The sequence below is a fragment of the Marmota monax genome, unplaced genomic scaffold, assembly GCF_021218885.2.
Source record: "Marmota monax isolate L192 unplaced genomic scaffold, Marmota_monax_Labrador192_F-V1.1 WCK01_AAM20220418_F8-fsc00040, whole genome shotgun sequence".
Classification (NCBI taxonomy): domain Eukaryota; kingdom Metazoa; phylum Chordata; class Mammalia; order Rodentia; family Sciuridae; genus Marmota; species Marmota monax.
In genome coordinates this window covers 6,020,688-6,038,865 of record NW_026692782.1, presented here as the reverse complement: position 1 = coordinate 6,038,865, position 18,178 = coordinate 6,020,688, and the positions used below count along the sequence as shown (strand labels likewise).

General features: G+C 36.0%; 1 protein-coding gene across 4 annotated transcripts in view; it reads left to right on the top strand.

The window, feature by feature from the left end:
• Positions 1-18,178, top strand: part of Klhl2 (kelch like family member 2) — a 101,714-nt gene that overhangs the window by 42,821 nt on the left and 40,715 nt on the right. The window lies entirely within an intron of this gene.

Below are 18,178 nucleotides of genomic sequence, written 5' to 3'. Positions count from 1 at the left end.
GGTAGCCCATATGGTGGTAGCATGTGTGATTTTTCACCTTTATAAAAATGCTATAGTGAATGGATGTTTTGATATTTGTATTCAAAAATTTCATAGGCTAAATTCCTTAAATTGGATACCAAATTACCTTCAAAATATTTGTGTTTATTTATAGTCTTTTTAGTTGGAACACTGTGTTTTGAAGACAATAGAAAGAACTTAGAAGTAAATTCTTAAATAATTTGTAAATTCTGCTTGCACAAATAGGACTTCAGGGTTTAATCTTTTATCCCTTCTAGCTAATTGAAATATACTACAAAATATTTGTAGTTTGTGTTTGAACTTGCTAAGACATGCTGTGGTTTGTTAAATGTGAAATATGGGCAGGGATAATGTCTCCAGCTTTTCTCAGTAGCTGTTGCTTGGAAATCCTGTTTATGAGGTAAAGCATTTGAAAAACCTCCATGAATATTGGGGTGGTATATAAAGGTATATTAATCATATGCTAGATGAATGTTGGTTAACATGATGAATGTTGGTTAGCATGGAAGAACATGTTGGGATGTGTCCTGAAATCGTAGTATTGACATGACAGCTCATTCTGGACTTTTTTATGTAGTCAAACTATTTGCTGGATTCTGGGGCATTGTTTTCAACAAGAATTTATCTTGGTTTCTTTTTTGCTTCTTTATTGATTTTAGTGCATGCATGGCTCTCATTGTGTCCTATATCTATCTTCATCAAATGAATTACTGAGTTCTTTGATTCACATAATGGGCCACATGGGGGAAAATTGCTAAAGATGATTTAGGCCTAAGAGACCAAACTGTGAGTTCAGCCCTGAATGCTATTTGTAGTAGTTCTCACAATGGGGACATTGGCCTATTAGGAATTAGAAAACTCTCATGTTTCTTTTAATAACTATCACATTTCTATTCTGAAATATTAGTCACAGCCTTTCAGAAAACCTCTTGCCTTGCTAATTTGCCTTTTGTTTACATTGCTTAGCTCTTATAGAAATATATTCTAAGAGTTGCATTTGGCAGACTTGTTAAAAATTCTTAACATTTGTATAGTTTATTTTTTTAGAGGGGGAGGATTGTCTCTTAGCATAGGGATATCCGTATGTAAAGTCCTATTTTATAGTCCTTTGAAAAGCACTTGTTTCGGGAAAAGGCAGTTTAGAAATAAAACTGCTTAAAATAAGCTGCCCGTTCCATAACAAGTATTTTCCAATGAACTAAAAAAATGAAATTTTGCATATCAAGATATACCAAACTGCTCTTGCCTCTGTTTTATCTGTCTATACTTTGTTAAGTAATTCTTGTAAAGTGCCATACACTTTTTAAGTAAAGGAGCAGCATGGTAGAGTGAGTTATCTGGTGTTATTAAAATGTTAAGCTGAAGTTTTAAATGACTATGCCTTACAGTGGAACTGCTCTGAGTGTATTTCTTTAGAGTGTTGAAAGTGGGGACAGAATTTTCTGTAATTCAAATATTTATTGTTGTTGGTATATTTTCTCATTAGACCTAGAATAAAATCTTTTGCTAGGTGACCTACCTTTTTTTGTTTTTAAGTTTCTGTTTTAATAATAAAGTGCAGTACATAAGGAAGCAAGTGTCTTTGGGATTTCCATGTTTTTCTGGAGAACTCATAGCACGATAGGATGCTGAGTTTTACCTGCCCAAGAGTTAGCACAGCACCATAACCCTTCTTTCTGTGATTCCTGGTTTTGTTCCCTTCTATGGCACCATATGATCTCCTTATTATACAGGTTTGAAACAACATCATAGCTGTTTGAAGTGAAGGCTGTTGACTTTGAGTCAGAGTGAGGGAATGAGTAATTTCAAAAATTAACTCCAACGAAGGAACAAGTGTTACTGTGTTATGTAAGCAATGAGGCTATTTCAGGTTTCTCTGATTTTGTGTGTGTGTTTCACTGATTTTTTTTTTTTTTGCTAGGTTTTTAAAGTTTGGGTTTTGATTTTATTTATGGCAAAGTTGGATGATAATTTGAGCTAAACAAATTTATAGTAATTTAGTTTTTCTAAAGAGAGAAGAAAAACATTTTTATCATGACTATGCTTTTTTTTTTTTTAAATATATATATCTTTTTAGTTGTAGTTGGACATTTATTTATTTATTTTTATGTGGTACTGAGGATTGAACCCAGTGCCTTGCACGTGCTAGACTAGTGCTTTACAGCTAAGCTACAACCCCGGCCCCCGTGACTATGCTTTTAATTCAACTTCCTTGTTGCTGCTGAGTAAATTAAAATTTAACAAACTCTAGAGTTTTCAAACAAACTTTATAAACTTTATATATCCGGGGAGTAGAGAAAATAAAGCTAAAGTGTACCATAAAGTAGGCTTTTGAACTTTTGGGAGTCATGGATGCCTTTGAAAAATCTGATGAAAAACTGTTGACCCTTTCCTAAGGAAATGGCATGTAAGCCTGTGTACACCAAGCTTTGCATATTTTCAGAGAATTTGTGTACCTTTGTTGCTCCTTCCTCATTGTTAGAATACCTGGCTTTGGCCTGGAGTGATGGTGCATTCCTGTAATCCCAGTTTTTTGAGAGACTGAGGCAGGAGGATCACAAGTTCATGCCAACTTGGTCAACTTAGTGAGACCCTTTCTAAAAAAAAGGCTAGGGATGCAGTTCAGTGGTTTGTACCCCTGGGTACCACAAACAAAAATAAAAACAGACAGTACCATGATCCATCAATCCCAGTACCATGAATGAATGAACAAACACAAACCAGAAGCAAAAACTTGCCTTTAGATATAAAAAAATATAAATATGTGTATGTGTATATATGAATATGTATTAAACAGAATTTTCAAATGTATATATCTTCAACTATTTGCTTGGCATTATGTGTGTGCATGTGTATCTCATTTGATGTTTTTTATGCCATGTAAGTTAGGTATTAACCCAATTTTAAATAGAAGAAATAGGCCTAGAAAGGTTAAGTATTTTTTCAACATCATAGCAGCTATGAAGTTGTTAACTAATTGATATTGCTTACAAATTTAAGAGATTTTGTGAATTGGAAGTATAAATACCTTTGTAACGGAAAAAATTTGTTCATTATTCAAAAGTTATTTGAACATTTTTGGAATATCTTTAGATCTTGAATTTTTTAAAGCATTTACTTCATTGCTAAATTTGTAGTTTTGTTACATACATTTTGACAGCTTTTGCATCGTTGTTTTGGCTTGCTAAAAATAGGCAAGAGTTTTTCACTTGATGTAAGTGTGAAAAACAAAGATAAGGATTTTAATAAACAGTGCCAATAGAAGAAGTGCTCTAATTTTCAAGTTAATATTATAAATGTTTGTCAAAAAGTACTGTCAATATTAATACATTTTCATTTCAGAAGAATTTAAGAAATATCAGATAATTTTGAATGAATGGCTTTGAACAGTTCATGAAACTTCTGTGTTGCACAAGTAAGAATTATTTGAGACAGAAGTATCTCATCTTTTTAGAAATGGAACAGAATTCAGATGAGTGTTTTATGATTATTGGTAACACACGCACTGAATTTTTAACAAAATTTCAGTACAGAAGAAAATTCAGCATAGGGTATCTCGTTTTATTGGTGTAAAACAGGTTGTTTTTGAAGTGCTAGAAGTGATGTTGTATAGTGTTTTATCCATGTAGTGTTCCTAAAAGGAGTATATTGCATAAAGGGTCTTACCTGGTAGCAGGCCCACTGGCATAATAAAAAAAAAAATTTAATTAAGCTGACTTAATCAATAAAAGACTATTAAGTGGAAAATCATTGAAAAAGAATATGTGCATATCCTAGATATTTTTTTAACCTAAGACATATAAATGTACAACTGTTTATCAATCTTATTCTAAAACTAAGCACGATCAAGTGATTGGAGACATACATGTTCTTTCTTGCACAAACCAAACCATAATCTTGCATGAACTATAATTTTCCAGTTTTTGAAAAAATATAGCAAAAACTGAGACACTTGAAAAGAAACCTCAGTGCATTGTCATCTTTGAATTATATACTTTATTTTTCATTCCTTCTACACCTACTTTGATACACAAATTATTTTTGTGCAGTCACAAGTCACTCTAAAGCAATCAGCTTAGTTTTCATAGAAACAACTCTTTTTCCATTCACATTTTATTGGATTACATATATTCATTTAAATTATGTAATTTTAATAACAAGTACAGTTGTCATAAATAGATGTGGGAGCAAATCCAGCATATATGTGTGTGTGTGTGTGTGTGTGTTGGTAAAATACAGCTCACCTGGCAGAGCAAATATGTGCAAGTATATTACAGAATATGCTTTTCTGAGGTCATGGGAAGAGTTGGTTAATTAGGGACATGGATTAAGGGGAGGTTGGCAAAGGGTGCTTTTGCTGTGTGTATTTCTGTATTACATAGGTAAACACTGAAATGAAATTCCCATTAGATTTTTAAAAACCAGTCATTTAAGATAACCTATCAGTTAAACAAATGTTGGTGTAGTATCTGCTTAAGTCTTGGTGCTACAAAAAATGAATAGGAACAGAGCGTAATAAATATATACTTGACTGAGTTTGGATCTTAGCTGTGGCATTTCAGTGACATGTAACCTTGTGCAAATTGGTTAACCTCCTTGACCATTTTTTCTTGTCTGTAAAAGAAGGATAATGCTATTATTTCTTACATAAGAACTTGTGGAACATAATTATGAGATAACTGGTTTATGTAAAAGTGAGACATAGACCTCACCAAAAACCTGGTTGGGATTAGAATTTGAGCCAGAAATGAGTGGGACTAAGAATAGGAACACTGACCTAAGGGAACAAGCACTTAATAACCATTTTTAAAATTGAGGGTAGTATACAGTCCAAATTAAAATGTTCAAGAGTGAGTGACAAATTTAGTTCTGGGGGCATGGCAGTGGGAGTGTCATGGTGTTAGTGGCGGTGGTACCTACTGTTAGACTGCTTACAGTGTCTTTGATCCAGAAAGAGCTGTCCTGGGTGCATACTGATTCAAGCCTATAGCTCCTATTTTCTAGCTTATCTGCAAAGAGACTTGGTAGGGACTAGGTGATTATCATGATAGATAGAGTCAACTAAAGTTAGGAGAGTCTTCCTATAAGCAATTGGACAGCAAGCCTAGAATCTGGGACTTGTCGTTTGGGGCTTTGGGGCTCATGTCAAGGCTTGGTAAGCATTAATGTGCTTAGGAGAGCATACCATGTTTAGGACAGTAAGATTAATGCCAGACCATAAACACTGATTAGGTGCCAAGTAAACTTGACAGTCTTGGTTAGGATTGTTTTAGGACCAAATTGGACTAAACTTCTTCAAGTTTTGTAAGATTTGTAAGGTTTGTAAGATCTGTACCTAGACTAAGCTAGATCAGGTAAGAATTGATAGCTATTTTACTGCTTTTTTTTACATGACTTGCCTTTTTCCTTCCCTGCTTCTAAGCTGTTGAGTTTGCATGTTTTCTTCCACTGCCAGTATTGATCCTGATGAATTCCAGTTTTTAATCAATAGTTTATTAAACATTTATGGGTCATCTGTATATGCTAGGCAGTGTTTTAGCCACTGACAAATGCAGAGTCAAGCAGGGTTGACAAGAAGATTACTGTCTTGAAAGCCAGTGGAAGAGAAGTCAGGGCAAGACAAATAATAAACCCACAGATAAATTTGCATGGCCATTCTCTGGGGAGAAGTCATTTGAGCAGAGCTGAATGAAAGGAAGTAGGGAGTGAGGCAAAGATCAAGGCAGAGAACATTCCACCCAGAAGTACAAAAGACCTGAGAATGAGTTTGGCATATTTAAGAGTCAGGAGGAAAAAAAGCATTATTATTTAAGGAGAGTAGATTATGGAGAGAGTAGAAAAATATGAAACTGAAAATCAGATCAGAAAAAGTAGGATTTGTAAACTATGGTAATGAGGTTGGATTTGTTCTGTTTGTCAGGCTTTAGAAGGGGTTTATGCTTTATACAGATTGCTTCTGTGTTCAACTGCTGTGTGGAGGAAGGACTTTAGGAGGTAATAATAAAAGTTGGAAGTTCATTTAAATATCTGTTGGAGTTGCCTAAGTTAGAGAATGTGTGGGTTGGGTATAGGTTTTGGGTATGAGATGGTGAACAGTGGTCAGATTTGGGAGATATTTGGAGGTAGAGCCAATGAAATTTACTCATGGGTTCCCCCCTCCCCTCAGTACTAGGGATTAAACCCAGGGGTGTTCTACTACTGAGCTATACACCCAGCCCTTTTAATTTTTTATTTTGAGACAGGAGCTTTCTAAAGAGTTTCCCAGGATAGTCTAGAACTTTTGGTCCTTATTTACTCAGAAATATTCGAGTGGGGATGGTGAATTATAGGGTTTTACTCGTCTTCAATGACCTTGAAAAAAACCTATTTAGATGTGATGGTGAAAATGAAAGCTGGATTGGAGTGTGCTGAGGAGAAGTAGACTTAAGAGAGCACAGAGAACCCCTTCAAAACACTGCGATGAAGGTGGATAGCAGTGTGCTGGCTGAAAGGGTCAGTGGGTTTGGGGGAGGGATTTTTTTTTATATGGCAATATGTTAAAGCACATTTATATATTAGCTAGAATGACCCATTAGAAAAGCAAATGACGATGAGAGAAAAGGTGTAATTGGGAAGTCCTTACAAAAGTGAGCAGGGTTGAGATCTAAAATAAATAGAGGGTTTTGTCTTGGGTACGAGCTAGAATATGTGCCACATCATTAACCAGAGGAGAGACAGACTGCTTACAGGTGAAATCAGGTTAGTGGCTTGACTAGTGGAAAGGTTAGGTACCTCCAGTTTGCATCTCTTTATAAAGACTGTGACAAGTCATCAGCCAAAAGGAAGATGAAGAAAAGGGAGATATTTTAATAAGATATTTAATAAGATATTTAATCATAGTCTTGAAAGGGATGCAGGTCGATGCAGGTGGATTCTTCTACGAGTGAAGTGTAGGAGAATTATCAGGCCATATTGGGAGCTCACCTGAGATTTGTTAGTCATAAAGATCAGCAAGAGTGGTTATGTGATGTTCTTAAGCCATATTTAGCCACTTATATATAGTGTTACGGAGGTGATGAATGTATTAGTTAGCTGTTGTCATAAAAATGCTGTGAAACAAACTGTGCCAAGCTCCATGGCTTAATAAAAAAAAAAAATCTATTGATCCTTAGGAATTTACACATTGGTTGAAGATTGGCTAAGACTAAGTAAGCTTGGATGGGTGATTAGCTATAATCCACATTTTCTTCCTCTTCCTCTTTCTGGTATAACAAAGTCTAGAACAAAATTGCATGAGTAGTATTTGAGGAAGAGGAAGAGATGGTTGGAATTAAAAAACTGAGGTGGTCTCTCTGGTTGGATGTTTGTTATCAAAAATTGTTAAATTGTGGTAGAGAACAGTGATTTAGGTTTGAAAAAGTGATCAGTAAATGAATGGGACCTGACTGAGATATTGCAAGATAATCCCAGTAACGAGGGTGAGAGGACTTCAGAGAAGGTGGGTTTTGGGAAAAAAGAAGCATCAATGGGGAATAACATTTCTGGCATTGAAGAAGCATTTTTTTTTTCCTTAGGTGTTGTTGGTGATCAGTGGTCCAAGAAATAAATTTAGTACGTTATTAAAAGCACTTAAAAAGATTAAGAATAAGAAGTTCTACTCAGATTCCAGAGTCTAGGTACATAAGTGATAGAATTTGTAATCAGAGGATCATTTTGGTGAGCACAGAATCACAGGGAGGGCATTTTAGTTCAAAGGGATAAGAAAGGGCCCTTCTGAACTATTGCCCCATCATGGAACCTGTGTTTTAATTGACGTGTACCATGAAATCCAGTATCTCGCCATCTTGCATAATAATTGCTCTTCAGATAATTCACTTCTGAATTTTTTGCAGTATAGTAGTTGACTTGAGGATATGATAAACTCTGCCAGCCATAGTTGCTCAACAGTAATGATTCCCAGCTAGAGAGCAGAGTCCCTAGTATTTTGGATTTTTATGCATCTCCTTTTGGAGATTGAATAATGCAGACCATTTTAAACCTTATATTAAAATTTTTTTTTTTCTGATAGAAACTGTAACCATACACTTGATTGTGTTTTAAGTTTAGTTACAGCCACATTCCAGATCTGCTCCACATTGCCCTTCAGTCATCTTGATTGGATGACCATTCTTCATTCCCAGCCACTCATTTAGAAGTTGCCCAAATACTAAAGGAGTTAACGAAGTTCAGTACAAGACTCATCTTCAAGGAGAACAAAAACATCTACTGAGCAGTTTCGTAAGTATTTTCAGTGGCCTCCTAGGATAAAATTATTTAAATTAATGTATAAAGCTGCATATTTAGGTTAAATTGAACAACCCGGAAAATAATAATAAGCCCTTGGAATGGTTCTGTGCTGGAAAGCTTCATGGGCCAGTGGACTCTAGCTAATTATCATATTAGAATTCAGAGCTCAACTCTTAAACTTACCATTGACTACAAGAATGGCCTTGAGTAAGACATTAACCTTTCTGTCTGTTTCCCAGCAATTAAATGAGGCTAATAATGCTTTGCTGCGTCATAGAAATGCTATAAAATGTACCAGTTAAAACTTGCAAAAATTTTAAAATTCCCAGTGAATATTAAGTAGAAATAAGAAATGTGCAGCAATAAAAGACTTGAGGCCATGAAGGAGAAGAAGAAGTCATTAAGATTGTTTGAGACCACTGGGTAGAAAATGGCTCATCTAACCTTTCCCTTACTCTTTTATGTTCTGAATCAGGACATATAAAAATATTCTTAATTTTTCATAAGGTTCTCTTTACTCACTGAGTCTTATGTGTGTGTGAGTTAGTGTGGAGACAACACTCTGGGGTGATTGTAGTACCATGTGCTATCTTTGAGTTATTACAACCCGTTCCATTGGTTTGATGGATAGTGCCTGAGAAGGAAAGTGATTTTTTCCCCAGCAGTCTATGGAGGGCTTATTGCTTTTCCATTTGTGTTCTGTTTCCCTTCTGAGATAGAGTAAGTCCTTTGTGAGCAAAAGGGTTTGGCAGATGGTGCGCTTGCAAAGCAAAGGTTAAAACAAAAATATACATAAAAATTGTTTGAGTCAAACCTTCAGGATTAGTGTGATTTATGGTATATCAATGGAAAATCCTATCACTGGAGTGCATTATCTATTACTCTAATACCCAGAAATCTTTTAACCTGGTATTTATCACTTCATCAGGATACTAATAAGTCTCTTATTATCCAGAGGCATAAAATTTTAAATTATTTACAATTAAGTTGGGGTGTTGTGTCATGTTTTAAGTCTGAATTTGGTAATCATGATTTTGATCAAAATATTTGACCATCTAGAACATCTGTTTTCCAAATATTCCAATTCAGTTATGTTTTACTCCATAAGTTAAGAGTATAAAACAAATGAAAAACTTATAATTTAGTATGAAAAGGCACTGGAGTCAGCTAGTTTGAGAAAACCTTAGAAACCTTATTATTAGGACATTTCATAAAACTAGATGAGTATTTAAAGTTCTTGTTTGGGACAAAGGTAGGTACTTCAGAAGCATTAGTAAGTAAGTTACTTTTTATGGCTTTATATGTGTGTTCTGTTTCCCTTCTGAGATAGAGTAAGTCCTTTGTGAGCAAAAGGGTTTGGCATATAAGGTATATAATCTTTGAAGATGTCCACAGAGTTGAATTATTTTGAGATTTATGTTTCAAGTAACTTTGTGTGGTATGTAAAAAGCATTTATCTTGATGAATCAAAAATGACTTCATCCTGATTATGACTTAGAATGTTATAATAGCATTGTAGTAATTTGAGCAGTAATGAGAAAATACAAGTAAATGTTCTTATTAGGTGGACTTTTTTTCTTTTCTTCTTCCTTTTTTTTTAGTTGTTGACAGACCTTTATTTGCTTATATGTGGTGCTGAGAATCAAACCCCAGTGCCTCACACATGCAAGGCAAGCACTCTACCACTGAGCCACAACCCCAGCCCCCCCCGGACTTTTTGCCCCTTGATCTTTCATACTTGCTTTATGTTGTTTAGGTGTGGAGCTAGCACATTTGGATCAGGCTGGTTGCCACTGTTCAGGCATGGTATGTCTCCAATTCAGTCTAGGTGATAAAGAGTCTAGAGTTAAATTACCTATGGTTCTGGCATGTTTGGCCTGAGGTTAGCCAAAAGCTTAAACTCTAGGAATTTTGAGATACAATTTTTGAAAATATGATTACCTTTTGAACTTGGATATCCTAATTTCATTGTTAGGTTAGTAAATTTACTGTGCTTTTGATAATCTGGTTTAAGGGTACTCGTGCCTTTCCTTAGAATATACAATTTACTAATACTTTATTTCTTGTGAAAATAGCATGTAGCTATATCACTAACATGTATTCACAAAGTTAGCAAACCCTGTTTTAAGTTAAGTTTATGAATACTAGTGTAGAAATTGGGTCAAGAAGTTAATTTCATTTTATTTTTGTTTACTTCTTATTTTTGGTTATTATTTTCCATTGTAAAACTCTGTTTATGAGTACCAACCTTTGATGGTTCATATCTTAGTGGTGTGTGTGTGTGTGTGTGTGTGTGTGTTGCTAGGTTTTGATCCAAGGGCCTCCTGCCTGCTAGGCAAGGGCTATACCATTGAGCTGCAACCACAACCCCTTAGCATGGGTTTTAAGTACTTTAGGTATAATTCACATACCATAGATCAAAACTGACATTTTTTTTTTTTAGATAAAGGCATATACTCAGAATGGTGCAAATCAGTTTAGAAAGATTATGGAAAAGGTGCAATCATAGAGGAAAAGGCAAGAAGGAGAGAGAAAAAGAGGAAAGAATAGGAAGAAAAAAGAGGAAGGAGTAGTATGTGATGTAGTAATACGGTGCCCCGGGGAGATGTTTGGATTACTTCCCCTGGCCTAGGGCATGACTGCCACAAAAAGAAAGAAATGAAGACAAATTATTTTGACAATTGTATTTGGCATGTAATTTGTCAGTTACCATCCACAGTTGTTATAAAGATACCCATGCACCACCTTTGAAAAGCAAGAGATATCTTCTTGTATTAAGAGTCTCATGTCTTTTTTTTTTTTTTTTTTTTTTTTAAATATTTATTTATTTTAGTTCTCGGCGGACACAACATCTTTGTTTGTATGTGGTGCTGAGGATCGAACTCGGGCTGCACACATGCCAGGCGAGCGCGCTACTGCTTGAGCCACATCCCCAGCCCCGAGTCTCATGTCTTAACCTCTGTTTTTTGAGTTAACTGATAATTTTGGTCTCTTAAACTTGCTTTCTTATATTTTATTTTATTTTTATTTTTATTTATTTATTTTTGGTGCAGGATTTGAACCCACTGAGCCACATCCCCAACCTTTTTTTTTTTTTTTTTTTAATTTTGAGAAAGGATCTCACTAAATTGCTTAAGTCCTCAATAAGTTGCTGAGGCTGGCTTTGACCTTGCCATCCTCCTGCCTCAGCCTCTCAAGCTGCTGGGGTTATAGGCATGCACTACTATGCCTGGCTATATTTTAATTTTTAAAAAGAGTTTTGAGGCTACTGAAGGTACATTTTGGTCCTTATTTTTTCTTTTGATGTCTCAACTTACCACCATAATTTAAATCGTTTAAATTCTGTTTTTGGAAGGTAGGTGTGAACTCATGTTAGTCTGTTCTTTAGTTATTCAAGGAATTCTGAGGGGAAGGAAGGAATTCTGAAGGATCCATTGGAGATACAGAAGGAGATTTTGATTATTAGGAGCAAAACAACATTTGTTGAGAGACTTGAAGTCATTTTTTAGAAATTTGTAGTGATTTTAAAGAGAAGGGGCCAAAGGAGAGGAGATTGAAGTATTGGATTCTTATAAATGATAATAGAAATAGTACACATTATTCACTTGGGAAGAAGGGACTGTCTGCCTTGTGTTTCAGTCACTTTGCCAAGCACTGACCTCATTTAGTTTTTATAACATCCTGGAGAAAGAAGTGTTTCTACAGATGAGAAGATTGTAGCTCAGAGGGGCTGAGTGATTTTCTAGGATCACACAGCTAGGGTGAAACTATCCAGATCCAAGCCCAGACTTCCTGATTAAAACCTATAGTGTGGTTTTCATTTTGCATTCTTTTCATATTAACTATTCTGCCCCAAGATTTTATAGGAACTCAGTGACAGATTGGGATTAATGTCTACAGCTCCTACGTCTCCCAGCTTCATTCCCTCTGTGCCTGTGGAATACAGACATTGGGATACAAAGACCACTTTCAAGGGCAGGAGTGTTGGAATGAGGGAAACTGTATATACCTTAATAAATGGAAGCACTCACTACCTGTTAGAATTTGAGCTCTTAGATGGCTGGTATATTTGTATGTTTTGTTCACTGCCATATCTCTGGAACCTAGACTAGAAATTGGTACATATTAGGTGCCTGGTAAATAAATAGTGAGTGAATCAGTGCTCATTAGGATAGACAGGGCCTGTGATGAGTGAAAGCTGAACTACATAAAGGTCCTGGCTGGAATGAGACAAAAGGAGAGTCCGAGAGCAAGTTCTCCATATGTCCTGAACAAGGAACAAGGGACAAGAGTTTGGGGTCTGGGAGAACTGGTCAGTGCACAGCAAGGTAGAGTGGGGAACTGACGCCTAATAGGACAAGGTCCCTAGTTAGAGGTAAGGAGGGCAGGTAGGCGGGAACTGGGACTGGGGAGCAATGTATTGTAGCGCCCAGTCACATAAGCACGGGCATAAAGTCAGCTGTGTTGAGCTGCTTAAGTAGACCTGGATATTGTCTCTGACTAGAGGCAGTTGAATCCAGATCTAGTGCTACCAGCTATAGAACTGAAGAACGTAAGGGCAGGAACCATGATCAATGAGACCAGTAGGTCACTTTCTTTACTTATGTCCACTGTGTGTTAGAAGAAATTGTGTTTGTTCTTCGTGTGACTTGATTTCCATTAAGTTTTCCTAATATGGTCATATGTTAAAGTTGTATCTCATTTAATTCTATAATATGGTTGTATGTTATAGCAAACATTTTATAAATGTTATTTTTGCAGTTAGTCTTATAGTTTTCATTATTACTGATCATAACATTTTATCATGTGTATTTGCTACAATTTACTCACTTGTTGCCATGTTGTTGGATCATGAATTGTTTCTGTTTAAAGTTCATTGGTTGATAAGCATGTTCTGTTTTTGGAATTATTTTCTCTGGGTGAATTTATAGAAGTGTATTTTCAAGATCAATACTTTAAGCTTTTATGGTTTTTGGATACCTCTTAATGAATGACTTATTTGCTTTCTAGGAGAGTTGACTAGTTTATAGTGATAGCAAACATGTGCTAGGGTCCAAGGCCTACATTACCTTGACTTGAAAAGGTATATTATATCTTGACTTGAAAAGATGTATTATTACTGATAAAAAATTTTTAAAAATTGTATTAAAAGTCATCTCTCCTACATTATTCATTTTACAGCTGTTCCTTCCATCATTTTTAACCCAAGGTTTCTCTTAAAACTTCAACTTCCTTGACATTGGCTCAAATGGATTATGAAGACAGCACACCTACCTTGAAGAGTTGTGGAAAAACTTAAAAGTTGCTCAGCCATTTACAAGAGCATTCATTATGTGACCCTATAGCATATTACCTCTATCTAAGTCAGGATTTTTTCCCCTTGGACTTGACAGAGCACTCACAATGGAATACTGAGATTTAACTCCCTCCCTCACAAGATGATGTTCAACCCCAGATCATTCACAACACAGTGGCTTTCTGTTTTGATCAAATATTCCTATCATAAAAGATAAAATTATGGGCTGGGGTTGTAGCACAGTGGCAGAGTGTTCTAGTCATCTTCCTTAATCAGTGGTGGCTTTTTTACCCCATTTCTTTGTTCATTACCAAAAGCATTTTTGAAAAATATTTATTTTTTTTAGTTGTAGTTGACACAATGCCTTTATTTTATTTATTTATTTTCACGTGGTGTGAGGATCCAACCCAGGGCCTCACACATGCTAGGCAAGTGCTCTACTGCTGAGCCACAACCCCACCCACCAAAAGCATTTTCTGAGTATAAAATATGTAGCCTTTCATTTGTCTTCATGTGTTGGAAATCAACATATCTAAATGAAAAAATTTTTCCCCTATTTTACCCAATCAGTCATAAACTGCTCTCCTTGTTTTTATTTATATTAATTATTTTACTTTTACATACTCAGTTACTTTGGCACATTTTGTAAAATTATGATTTTATCTTTTAAAAAAGTTGGTGTTTTTTTTTTAGTTATTGATGGACCTTTATTTTATTTATTTTTATGGGTGCTGAGGATCAAACCCAGTACCTCACACATGTTAGGCAAACACTCCACCACTGAGCTACAACCCCAGCCCATGATTTTATCTTTTATGTTTGGGAATATTTGATCAAAACAGAAAGCCACTGTGTTGTGAATGATCTGGGGTTAAACATCATCTTGTGAGGGAGGGAGTTAAATCTCAGTATTCCATTGTGAGTGCTCTGTCAAGTCCAAGGGGGAAAAGTCCTGAATTAGAGGTAGTGTGTTATAGGGTTACATAATGGATGCTCTGGTAAATGGTTGAGCAACTTATATTTAAGTTTTTCCACAATTCTGCAAGGTAGGTGTGCTGTCTTCATTATCCATTTGAGCCAATGTCAAGAAAGTTGAAGTTTTAAGAGAAACCTTGGGTTAAAAACGATGGAAGTAGCAGCTATAAAATGGATGATTTAGGAGAGATGACTTTCAGACTGTCTGCAGGTTATATTACCCCCAAATTTCTTCTTTCTGTAATCTCTTTGCCTTTGTACCTCATTGATTATACTGTTGGAAATTTTCTCAGTTGCAGGTAAATTCTGCTTCAGAGTCAGTCTCTCTTAAAACTTTAAATACCTCTGGAAGGAATTTGTTTTGGAAGGCCGTGCATTATTAACTATAATGTGAGCCAATAAGAGGTTTTTTTTTTTTTTTTTTTTTTAAATCCTGCTGGCAGCAGCTGTCCCAAGAGATGGAGCTCAGTTAAGTGTGTTGGGAGGAGAAATACTTAGCATTCACAAAAGAAAGACAGATCAGATCTGGGTGGAGAGTCATAGTTGGGTGCAGAGAGCAGAGGGGCTGGTTCCTGGTAGCTGAGGCGTAGTCTTGAGAGGCAGAAGTGTGGATAAGGAGATGGTAAGATGTCAGGGACTGATACTTCCTATTTCAAAACTAGGCCAGCCCTGTGTTCCAGAAAGAGGAAGGAACCTCTTCTTCCTTCTTTTGTGCACTGCCCCGCCCCCAGGTCAGAGCAGTCAGGTAATACTATTAAACTTTTGATTTTGTGGCTTATAATCATTTATTATACTATTTCTGAGCTATGAGTGGCATAAATTGGGTACTGAGTACAGATTTTAGGAGGTACATACTAGTCAAAGTTACTGGTATCTTCCCTCTGCTAAAGACCTTTGGACAATTGTTTCCTTGTTTGTTTTTAGGTCATTTCTGGCACATTAAGTAAACAGGTGCTTTGATATAGATGTAAAATGACTGGCAAATTAATAAAAATCACTTTTTAGCAGTGTACTTACAGCAAAATTAAACAGAGACTGAGCTGTGAGTTTCATGTTTGCATGTGTTCTTAGACATCTGCAAGCCTTATATATGGAGCAGTCAGCCACTTGGTAGTCTTTTCTTAATAAACAGATGGCTCATGGCTCAGGATTTAAGTCTTACTACATAAATTATTTCCCTCTATGGAGTCAATGCCCAAGCTGAAAATAAACTACAGATCCTAATAGCCAAGCAGAAGGAATGTACTTGTCTAAGCGAAATATATTATGTGTAATTTGGCTTGTCAAACAATGTGAAAGAGGATGAAAGCATCTTACTTTAAAATGTGCAGCTGGTTTGTGTACGAGTGTCACATGGATGCTCATTGTATGGCTTGGGCGTTGTCCTTGTCTAGTGTTCTAGTCATCTTCTTTAATCATGGTGGCTTTTTTACCCCCTTTCTTTGTTCAGTGCTGAAAGCATTTTCTGAGTATGAAATGTGTAGCCTTTAATTTGTCTTCATGTGTTGGAAATCAACATATCTAAATGAAAAAAAATTTTCCCTCTTTTACCCAATGATAGCACTTTGTTAGTTTTATTTAATTAGTTACGATGTTCTTCTACTTCATATTTCTTTAGATATTTTAAGGTAACTGCTCTCACAAGAATGCAAATAATATATAGAGAGCCTATTCAATGTCCTACAAAACATTGTAGGACAACTTGATGATGAAAGGCCTGTGAGACTCCTGGTACTCAGAGGATGGATGGGCCAGTGTGAGGCAACCTCTGGTGACTGGGGAGCTGCATCTCATAAACAGCTCTCCTTACCCACTGTTACCTTGGCTAGCATTCTACAAATGTAGAAAGTCATTCCTTGGTTCTTCCTGACTTTCTTTTGAATGATATGATCGTTTAAATGGTACACATTCATTATAGAACACTTAAAAAATTTTGCAAATAAATAAAAATAAGTAAATAGAAAAACTCCGTTCTATCACTAACCAGAGATCATACTTACAAACAATGGCAGTATATCCCTTGGTATTATCCTTGTGTTTATGTATTGTGTGTTTTACCAAAAAATAAATAAAAAAGAATCAAACTGAATATTCTTTTTAAAAACTAGCTTTTTATGCTGATTAGTGCCATGCATTGCTTAACATTGGGGGTATAATCTTGAGAAATTTGTCATTAGATGATTTCATCAGTGTGAAAACATAGAATGTACTTATACAAACCTGAATGAAATAGCTACTACATACCTGGCTATATGGTACAGGTAGCATCTTATAAGCAGCTTATTGTTTACTGAAATGTTATGTGATGTTTAACTGTATGTTAGGAACATTTTCCAAGTTATTAAATGTTTGCCTACAAAATCTTTTTTTTTTTTTTTCCATAGTTTCTTCACGAAGCCTTTATTTTTGTGTGGTGCTGAGGATTGAACCCGGGTCCTGCTCGTGCTAGGCGAGCGCTCTACCGCTGAGCCACAATCCCAGCCCCCTACCAAATCTTTTAAAACTTTTTTTGTGGTTTTAGGGATTACCCACTGAGCTACATTCTTAACTCTATTTTGAGACCGGGTCTTGCAAAGTTGCTGAGGCTGGCCTTGAGCTTGGAGTCCTTTGCTTCAGCTTCCTGAGTAGCTGGGATTCTATATGTGCACCACTGTGCCTGGCCCCCATTTTTTTTAATATCATGATTTTTTTCCAAATGTTTTTTAATAGCTGCAAAGTATTCAGTTTCATTGACATTATAGAATTTGCTTCGTTATCTGCCATTATTGGACATTTAAATTCTTTTTAATTTTTGATATTGTAAATAGCATTATAGTTAACATATCCACATTCACAGTTTAATTTATTGCTCAGTACAATAATTGGGGGTTCCTTTGAAAGCAAGTCTTATGTACTTAGTTTATTTGGGCACTTCCAGGGAGCCAGGAATGAGTGAGTTGGGGTTTAAACTGGAAAGGAGGGAATCCAGTTCAGAGGAATGGTATTGATCTAGCCACAGCTAAGTGTGATGTGTTTACTCTCCCTTTTGAGGAGCTGTATGAAATGTGTCTCTGAACTATCTGCTTAGGGATTAAAGGGAAAAGTCTTTATTTTCCTTTGGACCATTCTTTTTTGTTGTTGTTCTTATTAGCTATACATGATAGCAGAATGCATTTCAATTCATTGTACACAAAGGGAGCACAACTTTTCATTTTTATGGTTGTATCACATGTGCAGTCATACATGTACCTAGGGCGGACCATTCTTTACTGGTGGAGGTTGGTCCTTCATCATTATTTTCCATGCTTCTGGATGTGCAGGTCTGAGTGCCTAGTGCCAGAGTCCCAGGTAGGAAGCTGGACAGAGGTATGGCAGAGACTGGGGTAAAGAATTGCATTACATCTTCCCAAAGATGATCAAAGTCTGCTCAAAGTCTGCTCAAACCTGCTGATGGCCATGGCTGATAGAGCATGAGGTAGGGCTGAGAGGATTTGTTATAGGACACAAGAAGTGTCCTATACAGATGCATTCCTAGAAATAGAGTGTTGGTAATTCTGACACAGAATTCATCCAAAATTGTACCCCTTTCATTTTTTTTTTTTTAAATCTGGTACTGGGGACTGAACCCAGAAACTCATGCAT